Source organism: Podarcis melisellensis (assembly GCF_964234715.1).
Source record: "Podarcis melisellensis genome assembly, chromosome: 5".
NCBI classification, from domain to species: domain Eukaryota; kingdom Metazoa; phylum Chordata; class Lepidosauria; order Squamata; family Lacertidae; genus Podarcis; species Podarcis melisellensis.
In genome coordinates this window covers 24,286,718-24,295,429 of record NC_138537.1, presented here as the reverse complement: position 1 = coordinate 24,295,429, position 8,712 = coordinate 24,286,718, and positions in this window count along the sequence as shown.

Sequence of the window (8,712 nt, the reverse complement as noted above, 5' to 3'; positions counted from 1 at the left end):
TCTCTCCTTCAGGTTGCCAACTTTCTCCAGCAAGGCTCTTGTAATTTTAGGAGTTAGTTTTGACATTTGCCAACAAAGGTCCGTATAGTTAAAGCCATGGTTTTCCCGGTAATGATGTATGGAAGTGAGAGCTTGGACCATAAAGAAGGCTGATCGACAAATAATTGATGCTTTTGAATTATGGTGCTGGAGGAGAGTCTTGAGAGTCCCATGGACTGCAAGAAGATCAAACGCATCCATTCTTAAGGAAATTAGTCCTGGGTGCTCACTGGAAGGACAGATCATGAAGCTGATGCTCCAATACTTTGGCCACCTCATGAGAAGAGAAGACTCCCTGGAAAAGACCCTGATGCTGGGAAAGATGGAAGGCACAAGGAGAAGGGGACGACAGAGGACGAGATGGTTGGACAGTGTTCTCGAAGCTACAAACATGAGTCTGACCAAACTGCGGGAGGCAGTGGAAAACAGGAGTGCCTGGTGTGCTCTGGTCCATGGGGTCACGAAGAGTCGGACACGACAAAACAACTAAACAACAACAACAACTGTTCTGACATTATTCAGCAAGTTCAAAAGGTGAGAGAACAGCAGCAGGACAAACCAATGTGGGAAGAACATTTTGAAAGGATAGGATATTTTCATATGCAAAGAGTTTCAGTGACTCTAAGCCAAAAAAATGTATAGGGATCTTGCATTGTTTTATTCTTTGTTTTAATTTTTCTGCTACCCTTCAGCCAAAGAAGGTTCCCAGAGCAGCTCACAAAAGAAGGTCTGTGCCCTCATACTTGATCAAAACATGTTTGTTTATCTCTTTGATTTCACTTGGAGATAACTAATCCAAATGACATATGACTGAATTTTTCTTCCCCCTCAGACTGGCTATGCATGCGCTAGCAGCTCAAAACACAGTGAGGTCATCCCCCACATGCTGCATTTCAAGTTGCCTTCTTGCATCGCTGTACACACCAGAGAGGAGATCAGGGAGGTTGCCAACTTATGTGCATGGCTTGATTTGTTTCCCCATGCTGAATTCCAGTACACTGAAGCTGTCATTGGCGCATGTGCTGTCATATGTGGCTATGCTATGCCCTTTCCTTCACTTCAGCTTAACCATGGCTTACGTTTTCTAGTTGGATGGGAGCATCAAACAGGAGCCTGTTTGATGAGTCTACTGGATACAGATGGGCTGCAGCTAGCACCCCACGTTGTTGTTGTTTAGTCGTTTAGTCGTGTCCGACTCTTCGTGACCCCATGGACCAGAGCACGCCAGGCACTCCTGTATTCCTTTTCCCACGTACATGGCAGCAAACACCAACATTGGGAGCATGTTGGAACTGCAGTAAGCTGTAGTGCAGGGGTCAGCAAACCTTTTCAGCAGGGGGCCAGTCCACTGTCCCTCAGACCTTGTGGGGGGCTGGACTATATTTTTTTGGGGGGGAAATGAACAAATTCCTATGCCCAACAAATAACCCAGAGATGCATTTTAAATCAAAGCACACATTCTACTCATTTAAAAACACGCTGATTCCTGGACCGTCCGCGGGCTGGATTTAGAAGACGATTGGGCCGGATCCGGCCCCTGGACCTTAGTTTGCCTACCCATGCTGTAGTGTGTACACACCTGTGATTTGCAGGCTGTCTTGGTGTTTCCCTTAAGGAATTAACTTCTGTCCATGTGCAAATTGCCTGCTTAACATGAACACCCCAGAAATCCAAACCAACTGGCCTCTTCCAGTTTTTCTTAAGTGCCAAGAACCCAACTGCACTAGTTGTGGGCAACCTGTTTATTAAGCATTCATCCTTATTGGTTTACAGGAAAGGTTTTAAACATTTTCGGGTTCGTGGCTCCCTTGACCCAACTACATTATTTCTGCGGCACCCCTGTGGGACTTAGGAGCCCAGTTATGTCACCCCTTGCCTGCAGAGCTGACAACCCCTCACCCCTTTTCGAACACGCTCCCTTGTGGCGTGTTCCCTTAGCCTCTGTTCTTCTCCCCTATCCTTGGGAGTCCTCTGGCAGCTGCAGCTGCCGTCCTTGTCTCTGAGCTGCCCCCCCCCCCGGCCCAAAGAGAGATGCCTCCACACACTGCCCCACAGGGGCCTGGGAAGCACCCCCTGGCCAGCCCCCAGAGGCACCATTCACCTGGGGAGCTTGTAGCCAGGGCTGCTGCAACAAACAGCTGTGCAAGCCTTTGGAAGGCAGAGATGAGAGGGTATTACAGGAGGAAGGTAAGGAAAGAGACAAAGGCCAGTGTTACACCCCTGACCATCATTCAAGGCACCCCAGGGTGCCACGGCACACTAGCTGAAAGGGGAGATTAGATGGTGCTGGCTATTTAATGAGGATTTATTCTGATTTGATGAGGTTAGATGAAGTATCAAAGCAGGTTTAATCCCACACTCAACCGTGCAATTTTCCTTTCCTTATCACAGTAAAGGTAAAGGTAAAGGTAAAGGTCCAGTCGTGGCCGACTCTGGGGTTGTTGCGCTCATCTCGCTTTATTGGCCAAGGGAGCTGGCGTACAGCTTCCGGGTCATGTGGCCAGCATAACCAAGCCGCTTCTGGCGAACCAGAGCAGCGCACAGAAACGCCGTTTACCTTCCTGCCGGAGCGCTACCTATTTTCTACTTGCACTTTGACGTGCTTTCGAACTGCTAGGTTGGCAGGAACAGAGACCGAGCAATCCCCATTGCGAGGATTTGAACCGCTGACCTTCTGATCGGCAAGTCCTAGGCTCTTTGGTTTAACCCACAGCGCAACCCGCATCCCTCCTTATCACTGTAGCTTACCTCTGTTCCAAACGCAGTTCCAGAGAGGGGCTATTGCCAGTGGAACCAGACCCAGCCTGTCAGAGGGAAGGCAAGCTTTAAAACACTGGTTGTTGATTTTTTGGCCACTGTGACTTTCACTGGGTTACTAGATCACAATACTGAGCTAGATCAAATTTGGAATAGGGGTAGGTTCCCCCCCTGCTCCATCCCACAATCACCATGCCCTTTGCGTAGCCGCAGAATGCCCCTTTCCCAGATTTACCCTGGCCTGCCTGAGCCAGCTTCAGCTCAGCCCTGACTGAGCCAGGATGGAGGGCTTACCCTTGTGCAGTGGCGTAGCGTGGGTTGTCAGCACCCGGGGCAAGGCAAGTAATTTGCGCCCCCTAACCCGTGGATTTGCGCCCCCTAACCCTAACCCCCAGATGTTGCGCCCGGTGCGGTCGGCCCCCCCTGCACCCCCCACGCTACGCCACTGCCCTTGTGTATCTGTGGCTGAACCAGAGACCTGCTTATTCCAAACCCCTCCTCATCCCGGCGGATTTTGGGAATGGGAGGACTCCTATTGCATGACCGAACACTTGTCTGTTGATCGTTATTGTGTAAACTGAAGTAGATGGTAATATTTGCTTCCTAATGAAAGTAACTGTGAATGAGATCAGCCGGGCAAGGGGCTCAGCCAATTTAAGAAATGTTTTTTTAAAAAATAGTTGCCCCGATTAAACAGCTGCTCTGACCTTTAAAGGTCTTGCACTTTTCTCAACACGTAAAATCACACCTCAAACAGACTAGTAAGGCTGCAGTTCTAACCCTGCTTTGCTTAGAAGTAAGCCCTACTGAATTCAAGAGGATGTGCCGGGTAGCCATGGTTAGAATTAAACCATTAGTGATAAATCCCAAATGTTTGTTATGCCTTCTGTTTTATTTCTCAGCCTAGAGGGTGTTCTTCACCTTTCCAGGTCCATTATTTTTTGTATTTATAATTCAGATTGAGAAACAGTTCTTCGTGTAATGTGCAGAACGGCATGGTAATCAGTCTTGCCCAAACTTCCCATTTATGGAGACTAACAAGCAGATTTCTAAAAGTACAAAACATTGCCAGGGCTTTTCAGTCTTGTACATATACATATTTTCCCCTTCTAGAAGTAAAAATAGTTTGATTGTGATTGTTTGCTTTACCTTTTTGAATAAACTGACTCTAAGGAAGGGCATTTGATAGAATACCAAACAATGACACGGAGCTGAATTCATTTTGTTTAATCTCAACTTTTCTATGAATGTTTTTGCAGTTGGTTAGTTTGCTTGTTGCATTTATATGCCACCGTTTTCTCCAAGGAGCCCATGGCTCTCCCCTTCCTCATTTAATTCACACAACACTCCATGATGACTGGCCCAAGGTCACCCAGTGAGCTTTGTGGCCGAGTGCGAATTTGAACCCTGGTGAATTTGAACCCTGGTCACCCAGGTCCTAGTCAAACACACTGGCTCACATTCATTGTCAAAGACAAAATCCAGGTTCATGATGAATTTGGCATATTGGTTCATTTGGTTGGCATTGAATGAACAGATGAATGGGAAAGCTCAGTTAACCTTTGATAAATATGTTTCTGAAAACTACCTTTTCCTAACTAGTTAAGGAACCTTCTAGTTAAGGTTCTTTAACCGCCCTGAGAACTCCTGGTATATGGCAGTATATTATTATTATTATTATTATTAATAATAATAATAATAATTAATAATAATTTAATATGGATTTTCATAGAATTGTAGAGTTGCAAGGGACCCCAAGGGTCATCTAGTCCAACCCCCTACAACACAATTCTAATGTATGCAATTTCAATCTAAACATGAAAAAAATAAGTTAATATTTATAATGAGTAATAATTGTGGTAGTGGACAAACATAATACTTTTGAATCACATGCCAGCCAATGTTGTCCCCGTCTGAGCCAAGTTACCAGTCTAGTATGAATCAGGCAAACCATTTCCTGTTGTCAACGGTACACAAAGGCACCTCAAAACTTCCTTTGACTTACCTTACTCACACCAAGGCTTGTTTACCCTGAATTAAGTTGCACCAAGTCTGTGCACACTATACCTTTAAAGCACATTCAAAGCACATTTCCCCCCTCAAAAAATTCTGGGTACTGTAGTCTGTTAAGGGTTGCTGGGAATTTTAACTATATGAGGAGTAAACTGCAGTGCCCACAATTCTTTGAGGCGGGGAAATGTGCTTTAAAGGTATACTGCACCCTACTTTTCACCACATATAGGTCTCAAAGAGGCTTACAAAAAAGAGAAACAAAGGTAAATGAGGCTTACTCCCAAATGAGTGGGTACCCTTAATTAAAATTGGATGGGCTACTGGCAGCCATCCAATTAATACATAGCCTTTATGATGAAACATTATGCCATCATTCATTGTGACCACATATATGGATTCATATGCTGAAAGTAATAATTATTTCACTAATAATAGTAAATAAAGTTTAGCATAACAGAAGAACTGATTGACCCAAGAATAGGCTTGTTCCTACTTTTTGACAGGGCTACTGTACCTCTGACATTCGTGACAGAAGCAAATTAATTGCTAGCTTTTTCTGATATTGAAGTGTGGGGCTGCTTTGTAGCATTTATGCCCGTCATGCACTCTGCAGATTTGATACTGAGGCTATGTACACATTACTCTAGCTCCAGTGTGCTCCCACGGCGGGTATTTGAAGCCAGGAACATGCGACACTACCCACAATCCAAATCTGTTCTATAGTTTCTTCAGAGAGATACTGCTGGTCTGATACATTTCTTCTCAAACCAGCTTCCACCCAATCAAAAACATAAACTGCACAGGGAATAGTAGTAGTGGTAGTAGTAGTAGTAATTAACAATAATAATTTTTATTTGTACCCTGCCCTCCCTGTCCAGAGTCGAGCTCAGAGCAGCTAACATGATATAAATAACACAGTATACATAAAAACAGGCATCAATTAATTAAAATACATCTTAAAATTAATTCAGACAAATTAAAAACACTGGTCATATAAGGACCTGTGAATAGGCTGAGAGGCCTCCTTCATGCTTGTTTCTTATACAAAGGAAAATAGGTTAGACTGCACCCTGGCCAAAGGCCAGGCGGAACAGCTCTGTCTTGCAGGCCCTGTGGAAAGATGTCAAATCCTGCAGGGCCCTAGTCTCTTGTGGGAGAGCGTTCCACCAGGGCGGGGCCACAGCTGAAAAGGCCCTGGCTCTGGTCGAGGCCAAATAAGTAATGTGCTTCTGGTAAAGACATTCTCCCCCACTCTGGTGTGTACAGCAATATGCAAATGCTACGTGAAACACAGCGTGGGGGCGGGGGGGGGCAACCTTGCTCAGGTTTTAAGTTGCTAATGTGATGTTGGGGTGCTTTGTAGCAAATCTGATATATCAGAAACAATGTATTTTTAAAAAATTAATTAAAACCTGTGTGCTCATAGATAAAGAAAAACCTGCATGCTTACCCGCAACAAACTTCAGTTTCCTGGCTTGGAGTGAAACACGCATTTGTTAAAAATTCTTTTTTAATTGCCCTTATGTGCAAAACTTACTTTTTAAAAAATAAAAAAATTAAAGATGCATGCTCAGATAAACAAATACCTGTGCGCATGCTGACAACAAACCACAGGTTTCTGGAACTTATGGTGAACAGGGAAGTACTAATTGAGGGAAGGGAACAACACACAGTATTAGTACATCCCAGCAAGCACTGCCCACTATTGTGGATGGGATACATCGAGATGGATTACAGAGGTATAAAACTGAAAGTGTTCATGGGCATAGTAACCACTTCAATAGTTAGTTTTAGAAAAGAGGTGTTAAACGTTAAATCTTAATGGTTCAAAATATGAGGCAGCATTTGGAGTTTCATCAAAAGACCCTACAATGAGTATACAAAGTTTGGCAAACTGGGACTGTGTTGAGGAATTCTTTAAAAAAGAGATAGGGAACTTGGGTCCTCCAGATGTTATCTGCGCTAGGTGGCCCAGACAATGCTCAGGGATGCTGATAGTTTGGGTTGCATCCAGTTAGGTTTTGCTCAGAATAAACCCACGAAAATTAATTAGCCTAAATTAGCCATAGCCATCAATTTCAGCGGGTCTGCTCAATCTAGTGTTGGATACAATACTTGGAATCCAATAATGTCCTGAGAGACACCCCAGCTTTAAGATCACTGGTCCATCATAGTTAGCCCAATGTGAGTTGTCTTACCTGGGATTTTCTGCTCACTAAACAGCAGTAGTTGTCCATGCCAAGAACAAAAAGGAATACATGCATGCTTGACACTGAATAACAGTACCGGCAGGCTTGTTTCCAGCATACCAGAGCATAATTCAACAATAGCTGTCTAACTTTTCAAAAATATTATCCCTGTCATGCTGCCAAGGCCATTGTATGGGTTATTTGTGAACCTTTCAGCCAATTTACCCAGGGGCTGTAACTACATAGATATTTGACTTTTCATAAACCTTTCCGTTTTGCTAATGAATCAGTGTGTCTTGTTCATTCTGGTTCTTCGCCTTCCCTACCACTCTCTGCCCACCCCCTCCATTCTTCCATCTCTTGTCAAGTTCCATTCCCCCTTCCTTGGGTCACGCCAGATTTCAGCCAAATAATCCATGCTGATGAACACTCATTAACTATAGCCTGCTTGAAAAGGGCCTCATTACAGGGCTGTTTCAAGTTACACCAAAATCCTTGTGCAAACAATGCTCTTGAATGGAGCATTTAGTGATTAACTCTTTCACGCTAGGATTTGGAATGTCCTAATATTAAGTGTCAAATGACAATGCATTTTGCACAATGCCAATGTGGGGTGTTAGATGAGGATGTTTTGCATTGTGGACCGGTGAGTATAAAAGGAGGATGGGAATACTTTAGGCAGGATTTTGTGTCACAACTATTGTCCCTCCAGAAGTGATTGGTTCAGTATATAATTCCTGGAGACTTAGTCCGAAATATTTATGAATGGTACAGGAGCAGATTGATTTATTCCAGTCTAAACACACATAGTGTATATTGGGATATGTGACTACTAACATGTTTGGTGTTGAGAAACAGCTTATAGGACCAAGGGAGGGCTTAACTGTGAATCAGGTCCCTGGTTCCAAAACAAAAAGACATACAATGGTTTAGCCCTGGATCAGTTTATTATCTGTACTCTGGACAAGACTAGTGTCCTGGCCTGACCACAGAGTAGCAGAAATTTCCAGCCCAAGAGGTTTGGCTCCATTATAACCAGGACCTAAGGTACAACTTTAATATTGATAACTCACAACTCACACCTTTAACTTGTGCACATCCAGTTTTACATGCTTGGCAATAAATAAATGAATAGGGGGCAGAAAGTGGACAGGTGTCTGGGGGGGGAGAGACTTTTGCGATCCACCACTGACCCCAATGTGTTTGACTATGTACTGTATATGTGATTTTTTTGCTTTATACACTAGCCCCAGAAAGTAACCCCAGCGTAAGTTGAGAGTCGCCTGTACAGTTTTGTTAGCACAAAGGAATCTTGATAATTACTTATACATGCACGCAAAGAACAAAACCTTGGCTGCAGTTACTTCCTGAATTATCATCCTGTGAGTTTGGGTGTTGTAGAGCAGTTTGTGCCATTGAGATTCCCAGAGGACCATGTTTAATGAAATGCTTACTTTGCTTGTTGAACTGAGAGCTTTCTTTGATGATTTCTTCCTGGGAGGAAACATCCTTGGAGATCCTAGTGGCCATTAAGGCCAATTGAGGAGGGTGATTCATAGCAGCAGTCTTCAGGACGTACAGGTAGCTGTTTATCCATTCTGAGGTGGACTATGAGATTCAGGTAATAGGCCTAGGCCAACATGTCGAAGACAAGTAAAACAGCAGGTCCATCTGTCCTGCCAACTTGCCATGTTTATGCCTGCCCTAGTTTTCC